General features: G+C 37.6%; 1 protein-coding gene and 1 long non-coding RNA gene across 20 annotated transcripts in view; one reads left to right on the top strand and one right to left on the bottom strand.

The window, feature by feature from the left end:
* Positions 1-17,222, bottom strand: part of FHIT (fragile histidine triad diadenosine triphosphatase) — a 1,380,560-nt gene that overhangs the window by 576,908 nt on the left and 786,430 nt on the right. The window lies entirely within an intron of this gene.
* LOC112665992 (uncharacterized) overlaps positions 1-17,222 on the top strand; it is a 52,542-nt gene that overhangs the window by 3,693 nt on the left and 31,627 nt on the right. The window contains exon 2 of the long non-coding RNA XR_003140647.3: positions 10,118-10,317. This is a non-coding gene — a long non-coding RNA (uncharacterized LOC112665992). The remainder of the gene's footprint in view (positions 1-10,117; positions 10,318-17,222) is intronic.

Here is a 17,222-nt window from a genome sequence, read left to right as displayed (position 1 = left end):
ACCCCTGGAGTCAGCAATAAAATGAAAATGGTACCCTTAATTTTAAAGTATAAGGTAACACGGTGCTGAATAACCATGGCATGATTAGTCGATTCGGGACCTGGATGCACAGAATGCGAAGAATCCATCCATTATCTGCTCAACGTAATTCTTTCATCCCAGCAACTTTAAAAACAACGAAGGAAAATTACTGTCCCTTAGTAAAGCCTTTTGAATTTCATATGCATTTAATTAGGTAACCGTCAGCTCAACGACAAGAACCATGACAAATAGTTGTTCTTTTCAAATGAGAAGAATAGACTGCTCAAAGAGCAATATTGATGGTACCCACACCTACTTATACAGGAGTTTCCTACTCTTTTTTCAATTTAGCTAACCATTTTAAAATTCAATAAAGCCTCTGTGACCACTGTTCTCTTAGAGTTCTAGCCATTTAGCTTTTAAAAAACATCCAAGAGCAGCCTCCCTGTGGGCAAAAAGTACCTTGTGCCTGGCCGGAGGCCATTGGCCATCCGCATGCTACTAGAGTATTTTAACAAGATTCTCTTTATAAGCAAACAGAAAAGCAGATAGAGAATAGGGATCACCAGGCAATGCCTCAAATAATCATAATAGTGCTCTAACTTAAATCTACAGTAATGATCCTAGCCCAGCGGCTCAGAGCAAGTGGAGCACCTTTCTTTTTGGGTAAAGGAACAATCTGAAGTGCAGTAAATGGGTTAGGACTTGGGGAAGGGGTTTCATAGGTAGCTAGGAGCACAGAGTATAGAACCTTGAGACTCTACAGGTATTCTATTTGCATTCTTGCCCTTTCTCAAGTGGCATCCAAGGAAAGTGGAGTTCTAAGGATGAAGTTGTCCAGCCCTCTCTGCTGTCCTTGCTTCTATCCAAGCCATGCCTGTCCCTCCTCTGATGGCCCCAAGCCCCACACACATAGTTGAACAAATTCAGAAGACCAGACATACAGTTAATAGCTATTAATTAACAATATATATGCTTATGTTTAACATTTCCATAGATCCTTAAAAATGTATCACCTCTGGTAAGTAAACATTCCTACTAGAGTTAAGAAAAAAGAAGGAAAAACTTATGAAACCCTTTTATTTGGTATGATCAAAATTAAAACTTTACTGCCTCATAATTTCAAATAATAATTCATTGCTGAATGTAGTTAGTGAATGTACTGGATATATAAGCCCGGATGTTCTCATCAATACACTTTGCAAACATGGCTGTGGAATGTCACAATAAAATATTTCCAATCTCTGGGTCTTTTTGATAATTCACTCTGTGTTTTACAAACAATCAGGCTCCCAGGTTTCAAAGGGATTCTAAGCACATCGCTCAGACTGACAGAGCAAGTATTCCAGACAATTGGTTCCCTGAGGGTCAAGACAGTGATGCTCGATCAGGATTCAAACGGGTCATAAACCCTTCATGGATCTCTCTCAAGTGGGTGGTGATGTCTCCCTAGGGCCGCTCATCATTTGCTGCTACAGTCAAGCACTTGTCATTATAGACAAACACCACGTCAGTCTTAGGTACTCATCCAATCACATCGTACTGCAACCAGGGAAGAAAACTGGTGGTATAAAGAAGTCCAAAGAGAAAAATTAGGCATGCGTGCCTACCCAGGCGTGACTACTCGCTGAACACTTCATTTTTGTATCTGTGCTTTCAGCATTGCCACAAAACTCTGCACCTGTTTATCTACCAGGATTACAGGCATCCAAATTGTCCTAGGACCATCTACGTCAAAAGCCCCAAAACACCAAACCCATTTCTAGAAATTTATCCTAAGGAAATAATTGGACAAGTGCCTAAAAGATGAATGTACAGGGTTGTTCACTGCTGTGTTCTTTACAGAAGCACAAGACTGGAAACACATCAATCTCGGTTTTGTTGTCTGCCGAGTTGGATTGCAAAATCTTATTTACACCTGTGACAATTACATCTTGCCATCTAACACCAGCAGCAGACTAAATGTGGCTTTTAGCTTGAGGAACATCACAGTCCTCAGTGCCCTAGAAAACAGAAAGCTAGTGTCATATGTACTTTAAGGCAGAAACTCTGGCCGCCAGTCCTGCTCACATCCCTTCTCTGAAAGGCAACCAGACCTAAGTTTTATTGTATAAATATGACCCCCAGCTCTCCCTCATTCAAAACTCCTGTAAGGCTTCCTATTACCACCAGGACCCTCTGAATACCTTAGCTTGGATCAGAAGGCCTCTGTATGATCCAAGTCTTCTTACTTCTCCAACTCACCTACTGCTACGCATTACCTCACCTACACTGTGCTCCAGTCACATTGGATTTCAGAAAGTACTCTGACCCTTAGGCCTTTGCACACTCTTCATTCATTCTGACTGGACTGCCCTTCCTTACACAATGGCCCAGCTAGCTCCTTCTCATCCTCATGCCTTGGAGGCCTGTCCAGATTTCTCTCCCATTCTTTCCAGCTGTAGATTCCAGTACCCCTTCCCTATGGTTGTTGGTACTTTACTCAATCTATTGTAACTTCCCATTTTCTTATCTATTAAGCACCTTAGAAGCACAGGCTGTGGCTTGTTCATTTTTTAGAAGACAAAGAATACATTTTTTGGGCAATCTCCAACCTCTACTTCCATGCCTACCCTGGGTTGCTAAGCCTTGGTGGTTTCTCTCCCACTCCTGGGTCCTTAATAAAGAAATCTCCTGAAGTATGTCCATACAAGCTATGCCTCATGATTCTCCCACACCATTAAGGCACAACTGTCCTGAATACACATGCCCTTTATCACCAGATTTGTATATTATGTACCCCATAATGAGGGGTGGGTCCAACAAGGGAGATGTAAAGTAGGATGAGTGCCATTAGGTTATTGTATAGTTCCTCAATACTTATTAAGCATTATATGTATGTGTGCGTACATATATCTATACTATAAAGCACTCTAAGTACTTTACATCTATTAAAGCATGTAGTATTGGTAGTGACCCTATAGAAGGCATGTCCTACTATTATCCCCATTTTAGCATGAGAGGTTAAAAAAAAAAAATCACCTAACAATCTCAAAGCTACTAAATAGCAAAGCCAGACTTTGAGTCATGGTAGCTGCTCTGTGTATAGCCTGAAACACCAAGCACTGCTGCCTTTCCAATATACCCAGGGTGACTCAGCCCCTGGGCGTGGGTAAAGGAGATGGTTAGATGAGCATATCTGAGCAGCACAGAGAAATGTGAGTACATGCTATCATCAGAGAGAACACAGGCGGAGTATCAAACAGGCACACTGGGACAGAAAGTCACGAAGATGCCAAGGACACACTAGCTGAACAGCTGCCCCGTTTCCTCCCCAGAGGGGCTGGTTGCCTGAGATGAGAATGGGTGTTAGTAATCACACCACTTCAGAATTTTGGGCATGAGGCAGGACCTGTGGGAGCCCACAAGAGGCTGCGATGATAGCGAGGTCACTTGCTGGCTGATTTTCCTCTTATTGCTATCATTCTGGGGGTTCCCTGGTGTGAAAAGGCAATTGTTTTGGGGAGAACCACTTTCATCAATATAAGACTTTATATATCTAACTTCTGTCCCTCGTCCAGCCCTAGACTCCCCCCACCTCTAACACAACCAGGAATTTGCTCTCCAGAAACAAAGATGACAGAAATAAAGTTAGAGACATAGAGATGCTATCACAGCCAACTAAGAGAAACATTTTACCCTCCCTTATCTCAAAACCTGGCTTTGCCGACACTGTGTCTGCTCCTAGATGTCACTTAACAAAAGACTTTAAATAAATTGTTCCTAAAGTTTTTAAAGAAATCTTCATTTCCAGGATCCTATGACTGTATTCCAAGGTAATAAAATATAAATGAGAATAAAGAGTAAGCTAATAAACTGAATTGAAGTCTGCATTACAATAATAAGGTTTGAGAACCATTTACTAACCATGTGTATCTCACTCTCATGACTTATAACATTGGCTGAATTACTTAACAGAAATGAGAGCTCCTATTGCTTCTGTTATCCGATGCGGATGCTTTTTGGAGCTGAACAATGTGACATTTGCTTTAGAGCACTTGTATCTAATCAATACATAATGCTAAATGTGATTTAAAATCAATTTAATTGTACGCTTGCTCTCCCATGAGTCAAGGGGGAAACAAAGGTAACATTTGAGATATGAAACCATTCAGCTATTTCCCGAAGAAGGCATAGGTCCCTTGCTTCTAATGGAGTCCAAGAGGTAAACACAGTTGTTCATACTACAAACTTCACATTTGAAAAAGAATGGTGCTGGAACAGCTAGGATATTGTGTCCTACAAGGTGTATTTGAACTGTGGTTCTTTTATTTCAAACAATTTAACTACTGAAAGCTTTTTTACTTATTATGAAAATTTTCTAAATTACAGAAAACTTGAGTAGAAAAAAACATTTAATAATACATGAAGTACATATATTTAACTTCCTATAACATCACATATTTCTTAAATATATACTTCTTAATTCATATATATATTGTAGCAATCACACATACATACACGCACACACAGCTAAGCCTGAGTGTCTACAATGGTCTGGACTCTGTGCTTACCTGTATCATCTGTCCCCATCTGACCGACAGTAACTGAATCCCAACTCTGTGCCAGGTTACATTATTTACACTAAAGGGAAATTAGGCTCGGAGAGGTTTTAAAAGCACAAAAATCAGCATTCAAATATCTGATGATGCAGCAGACTCTGGAAACTGTATTTTATGTAAAGATATTTAAACAATTCCAAAACAGTCAGTGAATTTCATCTAAATTTTCATATCCTAAGTCTTATAAAAATATGTATTAATTAAACCAACTGACTATTTGTGGTTAACACAGAGACAGGCTGTGAATAATAGTCACTATGTTTTCTGTCTGCATTCAAGTAACTACACAGTTGCGGTATGTAAGGAACAGAAGTTTTTATAATGCCCTTTGTAACATCAACTGAAAATAGCCCTGTACAGTACAATCAGGCAAACTCTGCATTTTTAAAAACTTGGACTTGACTTACATAATCGTGAAATAATAAAGATGTACTAGAAAAACATCTAAAGTACTAAAATTAATTGGAATAGAAATATTTTTGTTCTATTAGAATAAAACAAAAGATTGAGTTATGCCCATAAAATAATCCCTGATTTGTAAATTTTTTTAAAAAGGAGTTTTCTTCTTCTTTTTTTAAAGATTTTATTTATTTATTTGAGAGGTGGAGAGAGATAGCGTGCAAGAGCATGGAGAGGGAGAAGCAGATTCTCCGCTGAGCCGGGAGCCCAACGGGAGCTTGATCCCAGGACCCCGGGATCATGACCTGAGCCAAAGGCAGATGCTTAACTAACTGAGCCACCCAGGTGCCCCTAAAAAAAGTTGTTTTTAAGAAAATCCCCAATTTTATGGCTCTGTGTTAGAAGAGAGAAAAAATGGCAAAACTTTCACAAACTCAGAATTAATTAAAAATGTCTTCAGGTGTTGTCACAATTTGAGCAAGAAAACCTGGATACACCAAAACTATCAGGAGAAATTTTAAGCCATAACTATATTTATAAACATAGCTCCTATATTATGACATCTTTGTCTTTCCTCTTGATCAAAGTTTCAGAGTAAATCCGTTGATGACACGCCATGTAGTAGATGCACTGATGCTCTCTCCTGTATAACTGATAATTCCTCATTTGCCTTTTGGCAAATTACCCTCAGAGGTTCAAACACAGTCCATTATGCCTTGAGTAACGATTGAGAGCTGCACTGTCCAATAGGGTATAGCCACTAACCACATGTCACTAGGGAGCATGTGATATGTGGCTAGTCATAACATGGAGTCTAAGTGTAAAATACACAGTGGATATCAAAGAGTCATCATGGAAAAATAACACAGAGTATCTCATGAACTTTTTATGCTGATTACATTTTTAAATATTTTCGATATATTAGGTTGAATAAACTATATTAAAATTAATTTTGAGGTTACACCTGGGTGGCTCAGTGGTTTAGCACCTGCCTTCAGCCTGGGGCGTGATCCTAGAGTCCCGGGATGGAGTCCCACATCAGGATCCCTGCATGGAGCCTGCTTCTCCCTTTGCCTGTGTCTCTGTCTCTCTTTTTCTCTGTGTCTCTCATGAATGAATGAATAAATAAATAATCTTTAAAAATAAAATAAAATACATAAAATAAAATTAAATACATAAAATAAAATACATTTTAACCTATTTCCTTTATTATTTTTTTAACATGGTTACTAGAAAATTTAAAAATCACATTTGTGGCCTGTACTTTATTTCTATTGGGCAGCACTGGTATAGAGGATAGAGAAAAAAAAAAGATGATATGCTCCCATTTCTGGCTCAGAACTTTTTTTTTGAATATGCTAAGTTACCAATTACATTTTTTCAGATGAAACATACACATTTTAACATAGAACACATTCTGACAGATCTGAGAGAAGACATGAAAAACGTGTGCTTTCTATCATAATGATTATTTTTCTAATAACAACAGCTGTTTGCCTGTACAAGCAAGAGACTGTTTTTCCATACCGGCAAGTACTAGCATTCAATCATGAAAGAAAAATAATTCTCCAAGGCCTTTCCCCACATGCTTTACATCAGCAGCAAGCTGTGCATTCTTATGTACTCTGAAAATCTCAACCAAGTCGGGCCTGCTTCCTGGCTGACTACTTTGCTACTTTTTTCTTATTATGGGAAATACAAAGTGCTCACGTTGGCCTGATTCAGAAACAAGTGCATTATTCAAGCCTGTACAAAACCCAACCCATAGGAAACCCAGACAGGTGAGTGCCCTTTTGCCTCTTGCTTAGCTGCAAAGGAGATTACAGTCACCTCTTAAAAGATGACAAAAAAAAAAAAAAACTGGTTAAAATTCAACTGTTGAAGAACGTATTCTTGTTTGATGACACTTGAGAACAGCTTGAAATTCTCCCACAAATTTTAAGGTCTCATTTCTTACATTTTGCAGCCAAGAAGCACCTGACCTGTCAAAAGCTAATTAGATCTGTGCTGTCCAAAATGGAAGCCAACAGCCACATGTAGCTATTTAAATTTAAGTTAACTACAATTAGAAATTCAGTTCCTCCATTGCAATAATCATATTTCAAGGGCTCGATAACCACTGATGGCTAGTGGCTTCTATATAGGACAGTGGAGAACATTTCCATTATTGCAGGAAGTTCTGTTGGAGGGCATCATGTTAGATGATAGCATGTACTACATCACCAATCTGGAAAACTTATGAAAAAAAAAAAAAAAAACAAAGAAGTGAGTAAGGGAGTGAAAAACATGTATTTGGAAAGCAAACTAAGGGACTGCTTTAAAACAAAGTAAATAACATCCTTGCAGTTCCAGTCTGTCAAATCAAACAAAAGGAACTCATTGTTGGCTGCGCTTAGAGATGTAGACAGAAAGTAAAATAAGTGGGAAGCTGATTTATTTGATCCTTTCCTTGGCCACACACAGACTGAAACTCAGGCAAAAATTCAGTTATTCTTAAGTTATAGTTTTGCTTTACTACAACAGGAAGCTATGCTCACTGACATACTTCTTGGGCTAAGTTCACGTTAGAGACACAGGCTTAAGCCTTAATGTGATAAATTATGGTGCTATATGTTAGAAAATCCTTTATTTTTTTAATTGAAGTATAGTTGATAAAAGAATTAATCCTTTTTTAATCTGAGGGTAGAAAAGATCATAATATATGCATTTTCTATTTTTTCTCACTCATTTGGAAGAGATGAAGTAATACCAGGGGAGTTCAAATAGTTAAACAATGGCTAAAAGCCTACCTCTGGAACCAAAAAATCGTCTCCATTGCTTTCTAGTTATACGTACATATACTCTGCGTCAGTATCTTCCTCTGAAAAGCCTAAATGAGATAATGCCTGAACAATTCTCAGTGCGCATACACACACACACACACACACACACGCACACACATAAGTATATATATAGACTTCTATATATGTGTGTGTATATATATTTTAAAGTCTGCTCCATGTCCAGCATGGACAACTCACAACCCTGATATCAAGACCCGAGTTGAGATCAAGTGTTAGACATTTAACTGATTGAGCCACCTAGGCATCCCTTGGTGCACACAATTTTTGACTAAAGGAATACTTGACCCAGGCAACTATTCTTCCTCTGCTGCTAATCATGCATTTTTAAAAAATGCATAGCACATTTTGTCACAGCGAATATAAGTAAAAATGACTTAAATGATAATATTACAAAACCATGGCAAAAACAAGCAAACAACAACTGCCCTTACCCCCGACAGATTTCATGGCACAGAAGTTCCTAATGTTGTACTGTACATAACAGAGTGAGTGCTCTCAAAAACCTGGATCATGGTACTGAAAGAGAACACTGAAATGAGACAGACTTGCTCAAAGCATCCTTGAGAAGCCACAGAAGAAAGGATTTCCAAAGAGTCCAGGGATAGCAAGAATGGAATGAGGAGAGAGCATGAGCCTGGTGTCTGAAGGCTCCCTAATGAAACCATCTGCATTCCTGGTCACCAAGTACAATCAAACTCCAGGAACTCTCTGTAAGGACACTGGTGCATACGCTGAGATATGTAATCACACATTATGGTCAAGCCTGGGCACTTCCCACAGTTTGAAACATCATATATGCAAGTTGCCATTTGTAAACAGATTTTTGTTTTTGCCCATTTACATAGAGACCATGAGAAAAGCATCATATCTGAGACGCAGCAGGAGGCATGATAGAACAAGTTTTCCAAACAGAAACATAACTAAGCTCTGTATCAATAAGACAAATCATAGGAAAACACCACAAATCTACATTTCACTTTAAATCTAGCTTTTCCATTAATCGCTGCTACCCTGAAGATTTGTAACAGTTCATGACAGACCACATGTGTTTGATTTTCCACAACAGTCTGTACCACGAAAAGTTTTATCTTAACTGTCTCTATAAATTACCAAGATATTTAAAAATTCCATTAGTTTAACATCCAATAGATACCAAATTGTTTCTTGTACCTGGAGTTGATAGAAAAATCCTTCATCATTCTCTGTCTTCCAAAAAATGAGTTCAGGAAAAATGGTGGAGATTTCCAGTTGCTAGACTCCTTAAATGGTGCTAAGGAAAGATATGACGCGTGTTGTTTTTCACGATATGACATATCTGAACAGCAGTGAATATGGAACCAGGACACATAATATTGGCACCATGGGGACTGCACAGTGTATTTATTAGAGCATATAAATTACCCACTGGTATATGAAGGGCCAAGGCAGAGTCAGCCTTCCTTCAGAACTAGATCAGGCCTGGGGGAGTGGAAAGAGAACATAGCTTCGGGAGGGGAGAGGGTCAGAAGGGCCTGCCTCAAACATCAGCACACTCCTCAATAGCTAGGAGACCTCCAGTTCCTTAACCCTCAAGCAGCGATAACAATGCCCCCTTTCCTTCTTGTGGGAAGTGAAGAAGTTACCAAGAACAGAAGATACCATCTAGAATATAGCTTGTATAGCCCACTTCCACGGCAGATATCATGCACCAATTTCCCCATTTGCTATTTCTGTTATGTGTGAGAGAATATATACACTTCTATATTTCTATTATGAAAGAAATATAGTACTATAATACATGCATATACAAATATGTGTTTATGCATCTGTGTGCTTATACATAAAATGAGTGATTTGGCTCTTTGATCTTCAAATATTTTCCTGGGATGTCAACTCTTCTTTCTTCTTTTTTTCCTGGATTTAGATCTCAGAATCCAAAAATAACCTACCTTCCCCAAATCTCCTCCTTATTTGTTAAATGAAAGGTGACTCGTGAGCCCACATGCTGTTATTTCTTATCCATATCCTAAAACAGAGGAGGAGGTCTGTAAGTAATACTCTTACTCTCAGTTCTCACCTTATGCATTCAAAGAAGATAAGAAAATAGCTTATCAGATACACAGAATACCAGAGACAGTACAACACAAACAGCCTTTCTGATGACAATCAGCTCTCAACACATCATATACATGTCAGAAGGACTCTGGCCCATCGGTTTACCGAGCTTCTTACTTTTTCTCACTTACCCTCTTGGATTTTTTTTCCCTCCCTCAGAAAGAAGAATCCCATCTGCTAGAAAGAAATATTTGTAGCCAACATGACAAAAGTGGAATCCCTACTTCATAACAGCTGTGAATCAAAACACGAGTGACTGAAATTAACTACATTGTGTTGCCGAGCAGATGTGCTTCCAGAAACGAACTCCAGCTCTTTTGTTCCCAGGCACCATGTGTAAATCATCCACAGACAACACGGTAGGCCATGTTCTCACCTCATTGTTATTCATGTTAATTCTTAATATTCCTGAACTATTGCAGACTTTGAAATCAAAAAAAAAGAGAAAAGCTTGGGATCCTCCTTTTTTTCCCCAAGAGAGTAAATTCTGAACATTGCCAATCACTCACTAGCAGCCCTGACTAAACAGATGGATTCTGATACCTCTGGTTCGATTTTAAATGCAAACATGTCAATTTATGCTCTGGCACAGGTTCATCCATCTCAAAATCTTTTTTGGGTGGATAATTTTTTTCTTTAAGTTTTGTTCTCTCAACTCTGTTTTGCTACATTAGCTGTTAAGCCAATAGAGATATTACAGAAATAGTGATGTGCCTGGTATATTTTAATCCAATAGTCTTAAGTAATTGTACTAAAAACCCTACAAAATAAACTCCAAGTGAAGAGAGACACCTGCAGAAGTTGCAGATTTAGAGGAATATAAAAGAATTTCTAAAAATTGAGGCTAGAAAAAATTTTTAATTAAAATAAATAAAAATTAAAATTGGGGCTTTTTTCCTTGGTGACTCTTTCTATGATGAATAAACATGTATTAGCCTCATAGTCAGAACTAACACGTGGCACATTACTTCCAATCTTTATTCTTGCGCCCATGATAGACAGTGATAATCTACTTCAGGATTTCTGCCATCCTTGCCCATCGGATGTGTTAGCTGCTCTTGAGAGATGTAAGCCAAAGACAAACCTTATCTAGTTAGAAAGATGAACTATACACACACAAAATGACCTGAGTTTTTTTAAGCAAGATACGCAAAATAACAGACTATAGAATAATTCCTCAACTGCTGAGAGAGAATATTTCTCTTACTCTACCATGAAGTTGGGTTGTTTTGAGCTGGCTCTGTCCACACAGCACTTTAGTTCACAAGGGGGCAGGGGCAATATTTTGCTGCATTTGTTATTTTATTTCAAAAGATTAAATAAGCAGTGTAACTTTAAATGGTGAGCTTAAAATCTGTTCAATTATAGAACTGCACTTTAGATTTACAGGTATTTGAACTCTGCAGAAACCCGAAAAATCCACATGAAGACACAGGCAGCAGAGAATGGGAAAAACATTTTATCACAAGTCATAAGTACTTGTATAAAATCTTCTTCACTGCACTCTAAACTCTGTGTTAAGAGCCATACCTTGAAAATAATACACTATCTATTGCTTCTCCCTCTCTTTCAAACCTCTTTTTCATAGACTGAACGTAGGAAATGCTATGTGATTATCTCCGAGAAGATGCCTCTAGTCTGCTCTCTGCTTTATAATTAGGATCATTCTTTCCCAAATTCTAGAGTTAGACTGACTTCCATCTTTATGATGGGTGTTGTGGTTTCTTTTTCTTCTTTCTGTGTCTTCATGGGTATTTTTGTGAGAGCTAGACAAAGGCTGCATGCTGGGCTGCCAGGGCCGTGCTCACAGCACTTGGGTCAGTGTGCTGTGTGACCATAGCTTAGGAAGTAGTCACCGAATGAACAATACCAGGAACAAAGTTTATAAGCATGATAGCTCTTTGCACCACAGACCCGGCAATTGATCAGTTGGCATGATTTGAAAGGCACTGAGAAGACTGCATTGGTCCCTTAATCTGATAAAATAAAGACCTAGGCAATATTCCACTGTATACATACACCCCATCTTCTTTATTCACTCATCTATTGATGGATCTTTGGGTTGCTTCCATATCTTGGCTATGGTAAAAATGCTGCAATAAACATAAGGGTGCACACATCTTTTCAAATAAGTGTTTTGTTTTCTTTTGGTAAATATCCAGGAGCAAAATTATTGGATCATATGGTTTTTCTATTTTTAATTTTTTGAGGAACCTTCACATCATTTTCCATGGTGGTTGTATCAATCAATAAATAATTTTTTAAAAGTAGATTGCTTGGAATTCTCACATTATCAATATTTTGTGCATAGGCATTGAATGCCTTTAAAAATTTCTATTGTGGTAAACCATACATAACACCAAATTTCCCATTCTTAACAATTTTTAAAGGTATGGTTCTGTGGTGCTATATAAATACACACACACACACACACCACTTCACATTCATGTGAAGCCTTCAAAAAAAAAAAAAGACTGAGTATCCTTTTCTTCTGATCAGCAGCAAGATAATTTATATAATCTTATAAACACTAAGTTGCTCTCTTCTCTCAAATAAAAGTTTAAAATTAAGATGAAACACAGTAAGAAAAGAACTTCAAGACTGACAAGATTTTGGCTTTGAATGAGGAGCCAAAATTTTAACTCAGACTCCGAGGAGGTAAAAATATTTTCTGGAGGCACTGAAAGCTGAGAATTACAGAGTGGTTAGAAATGAAGAAGCTCAACAGATTGAGGGAAAACTGGGAATAAGCTCACACTTGTTGGCTTTTTAAGCAAATGCTGTCATACAAGATCCTTCATTCAATCTCCTCAAGGAATTCATCCCCAGCCCCGTTTTCCAGCTTATTCTGATGGAGAAAATTTGCAGTATGTCCCCAGAGTGAATGAGTAGGAGAACCCAAATTCAAGCTCATAATGGTGGAATTCAACTTCTATGCTTGTTGAACTCTGCTCTATAGTCTTCTCCTATGAAGACAAGACTGATATCTCTCATGTAGCAATGAATGTCAGTGGAAGTCTGTTTCCAATATCACTTGATAGTTACTCCCAGGACACTTTCCTTACCTGCCTTGCTCCTTATGTAAGTAGCTAGACCTTAAATAATCATTTCCTCTGGGGAAGAATGAGACAAAGCAGAAAGCTCAGGAAAAATAGGTCTCCCTGCCTTTTGTGTCTCAATACCTAGGACTTACAGAAAGAAATCGAGTTATCAAAAAAAAAAAAAAAAAAAGCAGGTAAAAATACAAGAAAATATGATTAAGAACACAGTCTCTCTCTATACCAACTCTAAACACCACGCCTTCCATCTAGACAACCTGGGCTCGAATTAGAGAGAAGTGTAGAGAAAAGCAATGATGATCAAGAAGCAGAACTTGCTGCTCCCAGGCCAAGCCTGGGAGATGGCTTGACCTCGAGGGGGCTCTGGGGAACCTGATTGTTCAGCAAGACCTGTCCATCCTTCCACAAGGGAGAAACCTATGAGAACAAGAAGGCCCTTGCTTCTGACTTTTCCTTTCAGGATTTTATACACTTCACATTCTACCTAAGGTTCATGTTGCACAAACAACATATGAAATATAAAAGGCCCTGTGTCCCCACAAATGCCATGGACAAAGCAGCCCCAGTGGCTCAGAGGTTTAGTGCTACCTTCGGCCCAGGGCCTGATCCTGGAGACTTGGGATCCAGTCCCACATCAGGCTCCCTGCATGGAGCCTGCTTCTCCCTCTGCCTGTGTCTCTGCCTCTCTCTCTCTGTCTCTCATGAATAAATAAATAAAATCTTAAAAAAAAAATGCTATGGATAGAACAAAAACCTCATGACCCAGATGCCTTACAGATGGCGGCAACATGCACAGCCCAGTGATGCCACAGACAGCACAGAGAGGATCATGTGGGACAGTGGGTGTCTCCTCAGACACCAGAGTAAATGGATGACAGCGAGCATCAGAAGGGACCTGCTCCATCCCCAGAACTTGGACATGGCCAGGAAAAAGACGAAGAATTCCCTAACATATTAGTATCATTCTTCCTACCAACTTCATAGAACGGATAAAAATCAAATAAAGTTACAGAATGATTTTATTTTTGCATATCTTAGTTTGTGTAATGAAATAGGTTTTTCTATATAACTGTTTAAAATGTAATTCAATATACTAAAAAACTACAGAATAATTCAGCATAAATTGTTAGGTGTGCAGTTGCCTAGTAGACCAACACCATTTCAAGAAAAGGTATTTATTCTGCACATTTTTTTTGAGATACAGAATGTTGTCTGTAATTTTGCTAGTGTGGGGAAGAGAGGCTAAGGTGGACAGAGGGATAGGGAATGGATTTATCTGATCATAATGATGATCAAAATAGACACATTCTCTAGCAGTTTAAAGTAGAACTACAGAAAAACAGCATGTAACAAAAGGGAAAAGCTATAGCTTTGTAGCTATAGCTCAAGCTACGGACTCTGCTGTTTGTTTAGATTTCATCTGGAATAACTCTCTCTATATATATGATGGAGAAGAGGGGTACTGATTAATTCTAAAGTCACCTCCCTATGGTCTCCCAGATATGTTACAGATACCACTCCAAATTCCCAACACCACTTGACACAAAATCTTCTGTGGCCTTATTAATATTTTCTTTTTTTATTCCTGCTGGTCTAGGCTGCAATTTACAATTAGTGAGAGTAGAACCTCTTTCTTTCCCCATCTACATTCTAATACACCATAGATAGAACTGTCCATAGCAATAGAAAAACTTTCCTTTTGTATTAATGTCTCTTTCAAAAGCCTCGGATTCTGTTAATTTCTGCCAGAAAATAACCTGTGTCTTAACAATGGTGGACAACCAGAATTCCAATGAGCCTGCTTTTGGTGACTCGTGTTTATAAAAATCATGCATCACGTTCTCTTGTGATCGGTCATCAAATGTGACATAATTTAACATGACAGCTCCAATTTTAAGGATAGCATTTTGCACTTTGTTTTCAAACTCTACAACTACAGTTATTCAACAGAAGCTGGCTGACCTCAGTGGAACAGACGGGGAACTGTTCATAGGTTGCCAACGTTAAATTACTGCTGAGTAGCTTAGCATATCTTTAGAATAATTCCTTTTAAAAGCAATTAATCATCATTTCCAAAAGGTCCTCAGTCAAATTTATTTTCTGTTTTATTATTTATGGGGGAGGCATTTGATTGAAAACTGCCTTTTCAAGCACAGAGAGAAAGAGAAATCATGAAGATTTCTAGGACCCAGCAAAGTAGAAGACTGGAGCTTGTAGATTAGACAATGGTCAACCAGATGAAGGATCTAGAAGAGCCACATTATCAAGCTTGTGATTAAAAGAGAACACTATTTGTATTCTCAAATTCGTGAAGGTAATGAATTTGTCTTTGTTCAAAGACAGTAACACTACCTTTACTTTCTTCTATCCACTACCTTTAAGAGGAATAAAATTTCAAACTATGGGAGTATACTGAATCTTAGATGACCTCATTATGAAGGCCTACCATTATTTTATGTAATTTAAGAAAATAAACGTTTTTAAAAACTATGACATGCCATCAGTTATAAAAAGGACCTGATTTCACATATGTTACAACACATTAAGTGCATTCCATTAATTTTTTTAAGGTAACATTTGCTATTTCAAGTTGCACCAGTAATTTTTTTTAAAGATTTTATTTATTTACTCATGAGAGACACAGAGAGAGAGGCAGAGACTGATGTGGGACTGGACCCCAGGACCCTGGGATCACAACCTGAGCCTAAGGCAGACGCTCAACCACTGAGCCACCCAGGTGCTCTTTTTGTTTTTTAAGATTTTATTTCTTTACTTGAGAGACAGGGAGAAGCAGACTCCCCACTGAGCAGGGAGCCTGATGTGGGGCTCAATCCCAGGATCCTGGGGACTGAGCTACTCTCTTTAGAGGCTTTTAGTGTATATGTTAGTTTTCTCTGTGAGGAGAAAGAAAATCCAAAAATGAATCCTTATGAAATCCTTGGTTTTAATATATACTCTATGACTTTAGTAAAACTCTGACACTATTAAATGTAAAAAAGCTCCATTATTGGAAATATACTATATAAAACTGTTAATTTTTGCTTGAAGGTGAAAATACTGGGTTAAAAAAGCAACAGTAAAAAAATAAAATAAAATAAAAAAGCAACAGTAATCAACAGTCTAACCTAAAAACTCCCCTTTGTTAAGTAATTGTTTTGTTCATTCATTTATTTATCCATTCATTTGCTGAACAAACATTTGTCAACCCTTAGGTATAGTTAAAGTGTAAGGACTTCATAGAACTTTGTATTTTGAATGCAAGGGTATAAATAGACTTAGCTTTTCTTGGTGTAAATTCTGTCTTTTCAGGACTATTCATTTTGCTAACTTATTGTGATTTTCTCTTTTAAATAAAAGGATAGGCAAATTTGGGGTAATAGCACAGAAGTGCATAAGAAAAAATAGTAGTGATCTGAAAAGAGGATTGAATGTTTTAAATTTTGCTTCAAACAAGAGAAGCTTCTCCAGGCTATAGAACAAATTTTCCTTAAGACACATTTTTGTATACCTACAGCCATTTGCATCCACAATAAATGTTGATGTGGAAGTGTTACAGTTTTGTTTTAGTAAATTGCATGAGTAATTGTCCCCCTAGCACTTGCTAAGTTGATGCTTCCTTTTTTAATGGCTGTAATATATTTGTAAACATGTTTCTTAACTTACTTGAAAACATGTTGGTTCCATCTCATTTATTTGCAGACAACTTACTGTCTGTTGAATGTTTAGCTTCTTTTTTTCTAATGACTCCTTTGAAATATTATTTTAATGAACCTATGAAACACATCATTGTATTCTTTATATTGTGGTTGGACTGCTAATGAGACTCATCCATTAAGTAAATGGCTTTGTAGGCAATGCAAATGTAATAAATAAAGTTAGTCTGTTCTTCTTTACTACTTTTCTGCTGATGGGCATACCACATGCTGAGAAGGTAATGTTTCATGACCAAAACAGTTCAGTTGGTAGGCGGATTGGGAATCTTTCCATTAAAAAAAAAAAAAAAAAAGAATCATAAAAGCATACTTGCAACTCCAACTTTTTTTTATCAAATCATAAGACAATGTATTTTTAGTGCAGGCATTATATTTCAAGATGGTATGCTTTATAGAAGGAATTATTATATGATTCACAGAAGAAAAATGCTTCCCTGTAAATAGAAAAAAAAAAAAAACTACTTAAAATTTTTTTCTAGGAAAATAACATCA

This window comes from Canis lupus, chromosome 20 (assembly GCF_003254725.2).
Source record: "Canis lupus dingo isolate Sandy chromosome 20, ASM325472v2, whole genome shotgun sequence".
NCBI lineage: Eukaryota > Metazoa > Chordata > Mammalia > Carnivora > Canidae > Canis > Canis lupus.
This window is presented reverse-complemented; position numbering and strand designations above follow the sequence as displayed.